This window comes from Lepus europaeus, assembly GCF_033115175.1.
Source record: "Lepus europaeus isolate LE1 chromosome 12 unlocalized genomic scaffold, mLepTim1.pri SUPER_12_unloc_1, whole genome shotgun sequence".
Taxonomy (NCBI): Eukaryota; Metazoa; Chordata; class Mammalia; order Lagomorpha; family Leporidae; genus Lepus; species Lepus europaeus.
Genome location: NW_026909001.1, coordinates 418,951 through 434,803, shown reverse-complemented (window position 1 = coordinate 434,803; position 15,853 = coordinate 418,951). Strand labels below are relative to the sequence as shown.

The 15,853-nt window shown below is 40.6% G+C and overlaps 1 pseudogene; it reads left to right on the top strand.

The window, feature by feature from the left end:
* The window catches only part of LOC133754273 (N-alpha-acetyltransferase 35, NatC auxiliary subunit-like), a 43,923-nt pseudogene extending 30,565 nt beyond the window's left edge, over nucleotides 1–13,358 (top strand).
* The last annotated feature ends 2,495 nt before the right edge of the window (nucleotides 13,359–15,853 follow it).

Sequence of the window (15,853 nt, the reverse complement as noted above, 5' to 3'; positions counted from 1 at the left end):
GTGCAGGAGGGTAGGCTGGCACAGCATATCAGAATGTAAGGAGGAAAAGGAGGGTGTCTGCTATGGTTGGGTTGTATTTTGTCTTCCAGAGTTCACATGGTGTCTTGGTCCCTGGTGTGTAGGTGATGAGAGGGTAGAACCTTTAAGAGGTGGGGCCTAGTGGGAGGTAGTTAGCTCATGGGGTACCACCTTGCAAAAGGGGTTAATGCTGATCTCACAGAGAGTTCTCATGTGGGTGAGTTATTGTAAAGCAAGGCCAGTCCATGCAGCTAGTTCCTTTCTGCTTCTCCACTGGGTTGTTTTGCAGCCAAGGGGCACTTCCCAGGACACTGGCTGCATGCTGATTGGATCCTGCAGCCACCAGAACCATGAGCCAGATACCCCTCTGTATAAGTTACACCCATGTAAGTACTCTGTAATTTGTTACAACAACACAGTGGAGCCTGAGACAGTGTTTGAATGGGAAGGAGGCTCCATGTCAGAACTTACAGACTAAGTAGGGTGAAGAAAGGCAAAAAAGTGGCTGCTTCGGGATTTCAGAACTTAGGTGGGGTGGGAGAGCATCCGTGGAGTTCTGATGGCCAGTCATGGTAGTGATAGGAAATTTAGTGAGCGGAATCATGGCCACAAAGAATTCTTGGGACCTATAAATGCTATTGTCAGCTACTGGGATGCTGACAATGCAGGTAGTGGCTTTACCTGCTACGCCACAGTGCCAGCCCCTCCTGTGTTGGTTTGGAGTTCCTTTTCTTGGTGATAGAAAACCCTGTCTGCCATCAACATAAGGAGGAGCTGTGCTTTTAGGTCATTACATTTGCTTATCTCCTTGAGAAAAATATGTACTAGAGACCTGTATTAATTGTAAAGTCTGTTGGAGGACTCTGTGTATGTGTAATAGCATTTGTGATTTAACATTCAGAGAAACATTGACGCGCTTACTGTTTTTTCTTTTTAGATCATCCAATTATGATGGGTTCTGAGCCCCTTGTTAACCAGAGGTTACTACTGCCCACCTTCCCTCGATATGCAAAAATAATTAAAAGGGAAGAAATGGCCAACTGTTTTGCAAGAATAATAGATAGAATAAAAACTGTCTGTGAACTTGTGAATTTAACAAACTTACATTGTATCTTGGTAAGTAGAAGGCTTTTCTAGAGTGTAACTTTGTTTTAGTAACAGAGTTCATCATGTTTTAAGAGACTGGGGGCCGGCACCGCGGCTCACTTGGCTAATCCTCCGCCTGCAGCACCAGCACCCCAGGTTCTAGTCCTGCACAGGGCACCGGATTCTGTCCCAGTTGCTCCTCTTCCAGTCCAGCTCTCTGCAGTGGCCTGGGAAGGCAGTGGAGGATGGCCCAAGTGCTAGGGCCCTGCACCCCATGGGAGACCAGGAGGAAGCACCTGGCTCCTGGCTTCGGATTGGCGCAGCACGCCAGCCATAGTGGCCATTTGGGGAGTAATGCTTCTTACCTGTTTTCTGTGAGAGCTGGAGGATTAAGTGGACTGCATACATACTCATTTAAAAATGGTTTGCACCAAATTTTTGATTTTTCTATGAACTTTTTGAAGTACCCTCGTACACACATCCTATCTAATCTTCATAAGGATTTTATCTTATCCATTTTGGAAGCTAAGCAGCCAAAGTTTAGCAAAGTCAGATGATTAATCCGAGTTTTAAGAGTGGTGTTCTATCCCTAGATTTGGTCTTCAGAACCTTTTATGTAAATGTGTGTGTAAATCTGTGTATGCTTACGTACATGCATACACACAGAGAATGGAGCTTTAAAAATGCGAAATTTGTATTTCTCTAATTCTGTTTCTGAATTAATTCTTTGAAGCCCTTATACACATACATGTTTACCTATATGTATGTGTATTTTTTATAATAAAATGGTGTCATGTTTAGTAACCTGTTTTTTAAACCGCTGATCTCTATATCATGGACTTTTTATGTTATATATACATGTTTCTACATTATCTTAGTGGTTTTTTTTTTGTACTATCATGAGGCATTTATTATTATGTACACCTGAAACTTTTTCCATACTTGGGTTTTCTGTTTTTACTTCACAGCAAGATTATGAAAAGGTCTAAAATATTTATAAATCAAACTTCAACTGGGTTAGAAATGAAATATAAAGAGAACTAAGTCTAGACACAGTGGTGCTGTAAGAGCTTAGATGGTTTTGGCTCATGTTTTGGGTATGAAAAGCAGTATAGCTCATCTCAGGAAATAAAAGCAGGTGCTAAATCACGAAAACCCCAGTCAATTATTTTTAGCATGCCTCTTAATTTTTCTATCTCCTGGTTTCTTGTCTTCTGTGCATGAGTCTTGAACAGGTAACCACTTGAGTGGATGCCGGCGATAGATTGGCCACGGAGGAAGTGTCAGCAAACACGAAAAAGCAAATCCAGCCATTACTATGTACACAGTCCACCCGAACTGTTATCTTAGTGATTTTATATGGTCTGCCATTCTTGGCCTGTATTTTCAGTTCATTCATAGTAAATTACATTTCAGTCAGTATCATAAACAGTACTGAGGTGAACAAGCTTGTAGGTAAATCTTTACATCATGTACTTCCCTCCACCTTAAGATAAATTCCTAAAAAATGTATGCTTGTTTTTAAGCTACTGCATTTTGAATTGATCATCTTCTGTGGGTTGCAGTGTAGGAAAATCAGGTTTGTTTGGGGAATATTAACATGTTTAGGGATGGAACTTTTTGATTGATAAATCATCAGTCATCTTAGGGAACAAGCATACCAACAGGTGTTACTGACTGTGTAGATAGGCATTGATTGTTATCTTGCAAGCTTAGATAATATAATTCCTAAGGCTATGTCATTCTCTCTGAAGGGTTCCTTTTTGGTTTCAGGTTGCCACTGTACCTGTATTTCTTGAGATCACAAAATACCTAGTTTATATAGCTAGTATTGAGCAGCAGTCTTTGAGAGATAGTTGATGATTAATAAGGATTTGTGCTTTAGTTTTTGTTTTTTCTTGAAATGCCTTATCTGTGTTTCCATTAATTCTTTGTCATTAAAGTCCAACTTGAATCATCTTTCTTTGGGGAAACTTTCACTAGTTATGCCTTTATTACCTACTGTTGTGTTTACTTTCTTTTATAGAAGTTTGCCCTTAATCTATAAAAATAATCCTAGAATCCTGAAGGTAGGAAAGGTCATAGAAACATAGGCCAGTTCATTTTGTAGTCCTTTTACGGCTGAATACACCAAGAGTTTTAACCAAACTGGATCACTCTAGTGGAATATCTAGAATTAGAGTAGAGATTTTCTTATTTTCCCTGTTGCATTTACTTTTGCTGATCTTAACTGTTGGGTGGAAATATGTATAATTTGCATTCAAAGACTTATATACTCCAGGGTATGTTCTTAGTGTATTTTGTTGTTTGACCAGTTCTATTCTTCTGTTCTTAATAAAAAGTGGACTTTCTTTTTTTAAATAAAAGGAGGGACAGATCTGATTTGGGTCTTTGTGGGCTCCTGATAGCTCTGTCACTGTGTCAGTTATTTTCATCAAGCACTCTGAGGAGACAGTGGCCCATTCACAGGTAATTTAGGGACTTCACATTGGGTCTAACCATGGTTGTTATCAAGGGAAAAGGGAACAAGATAGAGCTGTCAGATCTTTCCCACCCATTGCCAGTGAAGTATTTCTGTCTTCCTGGCTTTCCTCATTCTCTGTTTGGCCTTCTGCAAAACACGGAGCATATCTGAAGCTGTTAGTATTAACAAGTCCTTCTGCATGAAAGTTTTCTTGGGGTTGATGTCTTGAATCCATTTTGCTTGCCTGCATAGAGTAGATTCTCATTTTTTTTAAATGAATTGCTGAACTTCTTTGTGATTAGTCTTCTTTTTACCTGTTCTGTAATAACTTCTTAGCTATTTGGGTCTTTATAGTTCTTGACTATTGACTCCTTGTTGCTTTTCTGACTTTGGTCTGTTTTCATAGTTGGTCCTGCTGCTTTGTGATCCACTGGTTTCCTAGTTCAACCTTCAGTAAAGCTCTTGATCTTAAGGTCACTGAGTGCTGTTTTGAGTATACTTTTTTTTGAAGTTATTTGTTTATTTGAAAGGCAGAGTGACAGGGAGAGAGAACTTCAATATGCTAGTTCTCTGCCCAGATGCCAGCAACAGCTGGGACTGGGCTAAGGCTGAAGTTAGGAGCCAGGAACTCCATCTGGGTCTCCCTCTAGGTGGCAGGAATCCACATATTTGGACCATCATCTGCTGCTCCCAGGCACATTAACAGAAGCTGGCTCAGAAAAGTGAAGTGCCAGGACCAGAACCGGGCACCCCAGGAAAGGATGTAGGCATCCCAAGTGGCAGCTTATCCTACTGCACTACAGTGTTCCCCTTTTGGGTTTACTTTTGACAAGTGTCGCATATACAAGCTTCCATGGATATCAGTGGTCACATTTTGGATTTTTTATGTACAATAATTGGAACAGATTAATACTTTACATCTGGATTGTATCTAAAAGGGTATAATGGAAATTGTTTGAAGATTTACTGAGGAAGCGTGAAATGACGTATGAACTTGTTTGGGAATAGTGTTAACAAATTGTGACAGGGTCCATGTTTCTGTCTTATCCCTTCGAGTTGGAGAGATGAAGCAACAAGATTTTAGAAAAGGAGAAGATCGGTGTGAATTGGAATAAGAAAGTATAATGTAAGAGTTGGAATTTGATCTGAGTTTTGAGGAATGAGTAGGGTTTTTCATAATGAAAAAGTAGGAGAAATAGTTTCTGGAAGTATGAGGAAAATGGCCACAGAGTGTAAGGCCAGTAAGGAGAGTGTTGTGATTCAAGTCATGGCTGCATGTTGAGTTAGGAGTTGAAAAGTTGGAGGAGATGTAATTAAGGTGGGGCAAAATTGCAAAATCCAGATGTTCTTTAATCACTAGATTGTGGAGCTGTTGTGTGTTTTTGAGCAGGAAAGTGAAATGATGTGAGTGAAAGTCATTCTTGGGCTAGTAGGCTAATACAGCGATGCAGGTGGAAGGTGCCAAGAGCCTCCAGCCAGCAGCTTGCCTGCTGGGTAGTGAGTGGTCAGTATAAGATGGAGTAATTACTCTTACACATACATATTTTATTATAGCAGATGAGACTTTAGCACTTTATATACATTACTTGATACTTAGGCTTTACTTTCCTTCACAGTTACATCTATAGTTTTATAGATGTACATTAAATGTGGTATGAATTCGCCTTCCATCCATCATTCTACCTTCCATTCTTTTATTGCCCTGATAGGGAAAGTGACTGCTGGATGAATCCCCACAGAAGGTGCTAGGGAGCCAGGCCTGACTTGCTGGCCCTGTCTGTGAAGAGGGCAGAGGAAGAGATCCCTCTGCAGCCCTGGAAGACTTAGGGCACTGGAATTGCTGGCAGCATTGGGAGGAGTGTGTCAGGACTTAAGTAAGAGTAGAGGGAAATAGTAAAGTGAAAAGGAGACTAAGAGATCAGATAACATTTAATGTTGTTAAAGGGAGATATTCATTCTCCTGCACTTTTTTTTAAAGATTTGTTTATTTATTTATTTGAAATTCAGAGTTAGAAGGAGAAGCAGTGAGGAGAGGTCTTCCATCGCTGGTTCACTCCCCAGATGGCCGCATCAGCTAGAGGTAGACCGATCTGAAGCCAGGAGCCAGGAGCTTCTTCCAGGTCTTCCACTCAGATGCAGGGGCCCAAGGAGTTGGACCATCTTCTACTGCTTTCCCAGGCCATAGCAGAGAGCTGGATTGGAAGTGGTGCAGCCGGGACTAGAACCAGTGTCCATATGGGATGCTGGCACTGCAGGTGGCGGCCTTACCCACTACACCACAGCGCCAGCCCCTCAAAACCTTAAGATGTATAGTATTGGGTGCAGCAACTCCTCTTCTAGAGATTCAACATAATAGAATCTGAGAGATGTGCAGATATGCAGTAAACATGTGTTGCTTTCATGTTTGAGGATCTTGAGGAGCTAGAAACAGTTTAAATGCTTAGTGATTTATGTGAACCATTCAATGGACTGTGGACTATATATTGTAGGGTCATTAAGGCATGTTACAGAAAATTGCTGACATTGGGAAGTGTTACAAATGGCAAATTATAGGTGGTTAAGAACACACATATACGCTGTATAGCCATTCTCACATATACAAAGGGAAACAGAGATGGAGACAGATTACACTTTAAAAGAAGGTTGGAATGACAAATACCAAAGTGTTCACTCTGTTTGTTTCTAGGATGGTTGATTAATGAATGATAGTTTGTATTTTTCTCCATTTTCAAAGTTTTGGGATTTTTGCATACAAAAAACCATAATAGCCAGGTGGAAGCCAGTGAAATTTGTAAAGAGAAATGTGTAGATTAGGATCCCAGAACTTCTATTTTTGACCGCTGTGGAGAGACAGACATAGTAAATAGATGGTCTTCATAGGATGTATGCCTTTAGGGATATGTATTAGCAATAAGAAATGCAAAAATCAAGTACAGATAATAAGAGCTTGTCAGAGCTCTGTGAGCTGAAGTTGATTGTTTGTTGGTGATGAATTAAATATCCGGTGTGAGAAAACTCAGGAAGATCTCCAGGTTTCTGGATGCACCCTGCTGCTATTCCTTGAAATGGGGGACCAGGTTTCAGGGTCTCAGTGAGTTGAGTTTGAGGTTCCTTTCAAATATTTATAGATAGATAATTTTGATTCTGTGGTATAGGTAGTAATTGAAGCATGAGCAGTAATCAAATTGTGAGGAAGAAGGTGTATAGGTGACGATAAGGAGGTGATCTAGACTAATCTGTGGACCCACAGGGTAGACTGGGAAGTGAGCAAAGAGGAAGAAACTAATGGAATTCAGTTAAACAATTTTTTGAGAAGTATGTCATGTCAGACGGTGCTGAGATAAAGGACATCACTAAGGTCTGAAACAGGTCTCCTTGGATTTTGTGATGGGGTAGTGGTGACGGTAGCAGGGAGCCAGATGAACCTGTGTTGAAGATGAGTAAGAATGGAATAAGTAAAAGTAGCATGGCCAGCCGAGTTCTTGGAGGCTTTGACTCTGAGAAGGCAGGAGTGGAAAGGGAAATTTGGAAGCCTGTGACTTTTTTCTTTCTTTTTTAATATATGAAAACCTAGACTGTTTAAATGTAAATGGGAATAGTCCAACAAAAAGATAGAATTTTAATTTCTAGGTGTGTGTGAATGTTTCTGAAAAGGCCAGACAGAACAGAGTCCTGAGGACAGTGGGAGACTTTGTTGTTAAAACAAGCAAAGGTCTGGGTGTGTATGTGGGTGTAGTTAGAAGTTTCCAGGCTGAAGTTGAGGCATTTCTTGCTGGGTAGATGATTTTTACTTGCTTTGCGATGTTGAATGGGGGATACTTTGGTGGAGAATATTCACTTTGGGAGGATGGGCATGATTTAAAAGTTAATTGTGAGAAAAGGAGTGAGTTGGCCAGAAGAACTTGATGGGATTGGGTGAGCAGCCATTTAAACTTGGATCATGAGTATGGGGAATAACTACAGAAAGAGAAACAGGGGCCGGTGCTGTGGTGTAGTAGGCTAAGCCTCTGCCTGTGGCAGTGGCGTCCCATCCATTTGAGACCCGGCTGCTCCACTTCCCATCCAACTCCCTGCTAATGTGCCTGGGAAATGAAGTCCTTGGGCCCCTGCACCCACCTGGGAGACCTGAAAGAATCTCCTGGCTTCAGGTCGGCCCAGCTCCGGGCATTGCAGCCAACTGGGAGTTGAACCAGAGGCTAGAAGACCTTTCTCTGTCTCTCCCTTTCTCTGTAACTCTACCTCTCAAATAAATAAAATCCTAAAAAGTGGGGGAGGAGGGGCAGGGCAGACAAGGAACATCCATATTTAAAAAGAAAATCCATTAAAGGGTCTGGGGTAAGTGGTTAGGAAAATAGTATGTATAAGTAAAAGTATAGTGTTGTTAACTCTGAAAGAGGAGAGAGTTTGAAGCATGGTGGTTGACACTTCAAATGAAGAAAAGTTGAGTCTTGAGATGATTATCAGAAGGAATGGCAGTTGAAGGGGAAAAGAAAACCTTAAGAAAAATGAGGCTTCAATGAGCATCTTCCCTTCCCAGTTCTTTTTACCTCCTTCCCCCCTCCTTTCACTCCTCCTTCCCACTCCTCCCCTGTCCTTGTAGGATCTAACCAGGAGACAGGAGTATCTCAGGTTTAGAGTGGGAGGGCCAGCAGGGGTGCAGTTTCTTTTTTTTTTTTTACTTTTATTTAATAAATATAGATTTTGAAAGTACAACTTTTGGATTATAGCAGTTTTTCCCCCCATAACCACCCTCACACCCACAAACCATCCCATCTCTTATTCCCTCTGCCATTCCATTCTTCATTAAGATTCATTTTTAATTATCTTTATATACAGAAGATCACCTTAGTATATACTAAGTAAAGGTGGGCTGCAGTTCCTTGAGTTCCAGTTGAGTATGAGATGAGTGCTTTGGTTGGCAGCATCTTGATGACAGGAGAAGGCTCACTGGGAAGAAGTGCTCCCTATCTAGGGATTGTCTCCACAGAGACTGTCACCTGGGGAGAGGAGGCCAGAAGTTCTGTGTCTTGTATTCTCTCAGTTGTTAGCTGTAGCCCTGCTACAGTTAGGGTGTTCCTAGGCCCAGATACCTATCTCTTAACAAACCCAAATATTAAAATACCGACATTTTTACTAATTCTAACGTTTGGAAGATGCAGACACATAGGAACATGTTAAATAACTGCCGTCCTACAGTCTACAGATCTAAATGTTGCCATGGGTTTTCTCACACACACACACACACACACACACCCATCTGTATGGAAGCCTGTATCTTTGTTCTTTCCCTAAAATTATCAACAATCAGTAATACAAATCCAGTTGATCTGGTTACTTGGCATTTATTTTTATAACGTAGGAGCTAAAGTTCTGCCATTGCTTAGTAAATTATTGATATTTTCCTAGTGTATGAATTTAATATAATACTGGTGTCTACAAAATTCTATTATTATTTAGCTATTTAAAAAAATGTTTTAGGCTCTTAAATTACACAGGGCCTTTTTGATGCAGTTAGATAATTCCTAGAGAGGGACATTTAGCCATCACATTTTAATTCTGGTAGTATATAATTCCTAGGAGGTCCAGTAAGAATTGTACTCTGTATGCAAACATTTTCAGCTTCTGTTTAATCTATTAATGTTTTTTCCTCCATGTTTATATTAGGATGTTTTCTGTGAATTAAGTGAACAACCACCGTGTGTTCTTTCAAGATCTCTGTTACAAGTAAGTCCCATTCAGTGTCAAAATATTTCATTTCATAAGTTGTATGTGTATTGATGCTGTTTTATTGATTGATAGAACAAAAGTAGATGTCTTACAGGCTATTCTGCAGTTAGTGTTACATTTTTTATTTCAAGTATTGACTTAAAGTGTTAGTTTTCATTAGGATCATATCCTATACCATAAAACAAACCTTAATAAAATAATTAAAATGCAAAGTGTCTTTTGAGCATGTTAGAATTAAACTAGTCATCAACAAAAGAGATGTGGGAAAAAATCTTCATATTTGAGAATTAAACAGTATACTTTTAAATAACTCATGGGTCAGAGAGTCTAGAGGAAACTTAAGTTATTTTGAACTGAAAGAAAATGAAAATATATCAAACTGTAGGATCCAACAAAAGCTTACTTTATTTTCACTTTTATTTATATAATATTTATACAATTTAAGGTATAATTTTATACAATTTATATAATATTTATACAGATATATGTTATATATTTGTAGCATCTACAGACACAAACCAAGTCAGTCAAAATCATAGCAGTAATTTTTTGATCTGTGGTTGATTGATTTTGACAAGGGTCCAGAGGCCAATCAGTGGAGAAATGATAGTGTTCAGCAAATGATCCAGAGATGGTTGGATAGGCACACTACAAAAGTGGACTCAGCATCCTGAATCTAAATACGAAATACAAAACTGCAGCTCTTTTAGAAGAGAAAAGGAGAGGAAATCTTGTAACCTGGGGAGGCAGAGAACTCTGAGTTATAACACCAAGTGCAAGTCGTGAAAAAAGGAAAAACCAGTAAACTTAAAACTTTTATTCTGTGAATGACACTGTGAAGAAAATAAAAAGAGACATTTTGTAGTGGGCAAAATACTTGTAAATCATGTTTGACAAAGGACTTACATCTAGAACACAAAAAAGCTCCATAGGCTTCATAAGAAAGCAAGTCAATTTTTAAAGTGGGCAGACGATTTGAAATTGAATATGAAGATATTCAGAATGGTTAATGTTAGAATACAAATTAAATTTATAAATATAAATTATTTACTTAAAAATAAAGAAATCTGACAGGTGCTATTGAGACTGCATTGAAGGTGCAATGTTTGCAAACAGTTTGGCACATTCTTAGAAAGTGAAGCTTGCAGATCACAATCCTGGTTGATTACCTAAGAGAAGTAAAAGCTTTTCTTAGGATTTTATTTATTTATTTCAAAAGCAGAGTGACAGAGAGCAGCGTTCCAACCACTGGTTCACTCCAAATGGCTATAGCCAAAGCCAGGAGCCAGAAACTCCATCCAGTGTCCCATATGGGTGGCAGGGGACCAAGCACTTGGGCCATCTTCTAATCCCTTCCCAGGTGCATTCGCAGGGAGCTGGATCAGAAGTGGAGAGTAGCTGATATTTGAACTTGCGCTCTATGGGCTGCCAGCATTGCAAGTGCTGGCTTAACCTGGGTCACAAAGCCAGCCCAGAAAAAATAAAGTGTCGTTTCCCCAGAAACCCTGTGCAAGTGTTAGAGCCTCACCAAAAACTGAAGCAACACAGATGTTGCTGAGCTAGTGAAAGGGTAAAGAGACTGTGTGGTAGGTACATGGCCACAGTAGAACTAAAGAAAGAAGGAAGTGCTAATACACTCAAGAGTTTACATGGAGGAGTTGGTGTTGTGGTGTAAAAAGAGTCAAGCCGCCACCTGCTTTGGAGGCATCCCATATGGGCACCTGTTGGAATCCCAGCTGCCCCACATCCCACATAGGCACCTTAGAGTCCCAGCTGTTCCACTTCCTATCCAGCTCCCTGCTAATTAATGTGCCTGGGAAAGCAACAGAATATGCCCCAAGTACTTGGGCCCCTGCATCCACATGGGAGACCTGGATGAAGCTCCTGGCTCCTGGATTCAGCCTGGCAGAGCCCAGGCAATTGAGACCATTTGGGGAGTGAACCAGCAGATGGAAGATCTTCGTGTGTCTTGCCCTCTCTCTGTAACTCTGCCTTTCAAATAGATAAAATAAATCTTTATTAAAAAAAAATAAAGGCAGATGAATCTGTATGTTATGTTGGGGAAATAAGCCTGACTCAAAAGGACTGTGATTTCATTTTTAATGACATTCTAAACATGCTAAGAGTTGGAGATCAGGGTTTGGAGTATGGGGAGCACTTGGGTACAAAAGGTTCACATGAGGGAGTGTTATTGGGGTGATGCAGTTGTTTTTGATTGTGGTACTGGTTAAGCAAATAAGCATTTGTCAGAATCAAAAATGAAATTTAATAGCTGAATATTAAGAAATTGAGTAAGGTCTTAATTAAATATTAATTAAGCATTGTTACAGGTAGGAATTTAATTGCAAGTTATTTAAATGAAAACTGCTTACTGGTACTTTCCCATTTTCAGAAATTTGTTACAAAGCATTTTTTAGAGATAAAGATAATTTATTTTTTTGAAACATTTATTTAGTAAATATAAATTTCCAAAGTACAGTTTATGGACTACAATGGTTTTTTCCCCCCATAACTTCCCTCTTACCCACACCCCACCTATCTCCTGCTCCCTCTCCCATTCCATTCACATCAAGATTCATTTTCAATTCTCTTTATATAAGGAAGATCAATTTAGTATATATTAAGTAAAGATTTCATCAGTTTGCACCCACACAAAACATAAAGTGTAAAATACTGTTTCAGTACTAGTTATAGCATTAACTCACATTGGACAACACATTAAGGACAGAGATCCTACATGAGGAGTAAGTACACAGTGACTCCTGTTGTTGACTTAACAATTTGACACTCTTGTTTATGGCATCAGTAATCTCCCTAGGCTCTAGTCATGGTTTGCCAAGGCTATGGAAGCCTTTGAGTTCCCCAACTTCGATCTTATTTAGACAAAGTCATAGTCGAAGTGGAAGTTCTCTCCTCCCTTCAGAGAAAGGTACCTCCTCCTTTGATGGCCCGTTCTTTCTACTGGGATCTCATTTGCAGAGATCTTTCATTTAGGTCCTCTTTTTGTTTTTACCAGAGTGTCTTGGCTTTCCATGCTTAAAATACTCTCATGGGCTCTTCAGCCAGATCCACATGCCTTAAGGGCTGATTCTGAGGCCAGAGTGCTATTTAGGACATCTGCCATTCTATGAGTCTGCTGTGTATCCCGCTTCCCATGTTGGATCATTCTCTCCTTTTTTTATTCTATCCATTAGTATTAGCAGACACTAGTCTTGTTTCTGTGATCCCTTTGACTCTTAGACCTATCAGTATGATCAATTGTGAACTAAAATTGATCACTTGGACTAGTGAGATGGAGATAATTTAATATTTCATGTTTTATGCAAACCTTTCTTATATATTAACTCATTTAACATTGAGACTAGGCAGTTCATTTTGGCTACTTCAACTCAATATTCTATACATTTTTCATCACTAGAAGTTTAGTGCACTGTCCATTGTACTATAGAGCCATCTTTACACATTTTTGCTAGTTTTCATTTTTTTTTTGAAAACCAGACAGACAAAAATCTTTTCATCTGCCAGTTCACTCGGGATGGGAGAGGCTGAGGCCAGAATATTGGAACTCAGTTTGAATCTCCTACATGGGTGGTGGGGACTTAAGGATTTGAGTATCACCTGCTGTCTTCCATGGAGTACATTAGCAGGAAGCTGGAATTGGAAATGGAGCTGGAATCCAAACCCAGCTACTCTGATAGGGAATGGGAGTGTGTCCCAAGCAGGTGCCAAACACCTACCTACCCCTCTATGCATTTTTATTCTGCTTCATCACAGTACACCTTTACACCTCAATCAGGATTATACCTGTTGTGAAGGCAGTGATTTATGAAAATTCTCTGCCAGCTTTTCATGTTTTCATCTTGTATTTTTTATGATGTAAGAAATGTGCTCATGTCACAGTCATGACAACTGAATGTGTGACAGCGTTACTAATATATAACATTTGTTTTAAGACCACTTTCTTGGTGGATAACAAAAAGTTCTTTGGAGCTCATCTCATGCAAGACATGGTGAAAGATGCACTTCGGTCTTTGTCAGTCCTCCGGTGCTTTCCCCTAAGTAAGTATTCTAAGACATATAATAGCATATGTGTTCTTTAAGAGCCCAGCTTCCCTGTACTCTGCCTTTATAGCCTAAGAATAAGTATCATTTGGGATAAAGGCTTCTAAACTAATCCAGATGTGTTCATTGATCTTTGCCACATATCACTTAGATTAAAGTTTTTATGAGGTTGATGTTGGGGTTTGTTTTTTAGTTTTTAAGGTTTTATTTATTTGAGAGAGTAAGGGAGAGAGAGGTCTTCCATCCTCTGGTTCATTCCCCAGATGGCCACAATGGCTGGAACTGAGCTGATCCAAAGCCAGGAGCCAGAAGCTTCTCAGTCTCCCACGTGGGTGCAGGGGCCCAAGCTTTTGGGCCATCTTCCACGCTTTCCCAGGCCATAGCATAGAGCTGGATCAGAAGAGGAGCAGCCGGGACATGAAGTGGCACCCGTAGGATCCAGGTACCACAGGCGGAGACTTAGCCCACTACTCCACAGTGCCATCCCCTATTAGGTCTGTTTTGAGATGGAAAATTTGCAGGAGTTACCAGAAATTCATCAGGTTGCCTTTGAAGGTTTTACTTTATGCAAAGCATTGTGTTAGATACTTTTGGAAAATAAGTACAAAGAAAAAAGATCTCTCTTCTGAACTGAGTGTAGATAAAAACTGAAAAATGCAGATGCTTGATCCTTGAACTGTGCTGTGGTAGAGGCACTGCCTGGAGAGCTTGCTGTCAGCAGAGGCTGGGAAGGATTGCATGCAGGAGTCATCATTGGAGCGGGCATCTTGAGAAAGGAGAGCTTTCTCAGTAGGGAGGGAGGAAGTCAGTCTCTCTCTTGTTGTTTAAAGTTTTATTTACATGAAATGTAGAGTAACAAAGACACATGGGTCTTCCATCTGGTGGTTGATTCACTCCCCAAATGACTGCAGTGGCCAGGGCTGGGTGAGGCCAAAGCCAGGAGCCAAGAACTCCATCAGGGTCTCCCCCTTGGGTGGTAGGGACCCATCTAGTTGGGCCATCACCTATTGCCTTCCAGGAGCATTAGCAGGAAACTGATCAGAAGTGCAGGCAGGACTAGATCCCAGGCATTCTGATATGGGTGGTATGGGTTGTAGCCAGTCCATGCAGCAGCTTCACTCCCCACTACACCACACTGCCCACCCTATGTCCTCACTTCTTAGCAAAGAAACCAGCGTGTGTGTGAAGATATGGGATCGTGAAGTATATTATGATGACAGTAAGCAGTTCAAGGTTCTCTCCAGCAGTGTGTTGAATGAATCTTGCCCTGTATCTTGTAAAACTCTGGTAGCTTGCTGTCTTAGATTTGGTTCCCTAGAAGCAGACCTGAGACCAAGGTTCATGTCAGTGTAATTTAGAAAGTGTTCCAAGAGACCGCAGCAGAGTTGTGGGTGAGCAGTACATGAAAAGGAGGGAGGAGAGAAGGTGAGTTCCACAGGAAGCAGGGGAACTCTGCGAACTGCAGCGCCCTCAGAGCTGACTTTGTCGAGGACAGGGAATCTGAGGATTCAGCTCACACTCTGGTCTGGGAGGACTGCCCCTGGGAAGGTATAAATGGTCAAGCATCCTCAGGTAGTGGTTACATTTCCCAGTTTCATTCACAATAAAAGCCAAAATACTGAAAATTGAGTCTGTGGGGCTTTCTACGCTCTGGTCTGCTCTTTGTCCTGCCCTTTCTCTGAGCTCATCTTACTGTTCTCACCCTCATTTCCTTCACTTGGAAAGCACTGGTGCTCTCGGCGTGCTCAGCTGGAGGCTGGGGAACATTTTCCTCAGTGTCTCCAGGGATGACTCCCTCTCCACCTCAGTGAGGGTACCCTGCCCACCCAATTTAAAAACCGCACCCCTGCCGCCCTCCTAACAGTTCTCTTCCTGCCTGCTGTGTGAGCCACTTCTCCATTCCCATTCTCCCAGTGAGAACTGAAACTCCTGAACTTCAGGGTCTCAAGTGAGAATGTGCATATAAGAAAAGGCAAAGGAGAAAGCATATAAGAAAAAAAGAGAAAAGGAGAGAAGGCAAAGTTCAGTGTTTATTCAGTTGTATTTAAATAGATAAAAAGCTAATATAGATGTTTATTTAATAGACTGAATTACTATTTCTCTCATTTTAGATCTAATTCTGAAAATTAGATAATTACGTGTACTTAGGTGTATATATTTTCACACGCACAATAACTTGGAACAATACCAGGCCACCAAATTTACTCAATTCTCCTTGCATTGCTAATCACTGATGCCTTCTATGTGAACATGCTGCTCTTTCTTTTCTAAAATGATAGTCTGGTGAATGTAAAATAGCATCTGAATCCTTTAACTTGCCTTAATCCTCTTAGTACACTTTCTTTTTTAATTGAAGTTCTCAGCCAGCAGCCAGCACCACAGCTCACTTAGCTAATCCTCCCCCTGAAGCACCAGCACCCCGGGTTCCAGTCCCTGTTGGTGAGGCGGATTCTGTATCAGTTGCTCAAAAGTCTCTTCATTTCAGCTTTTCTCAAT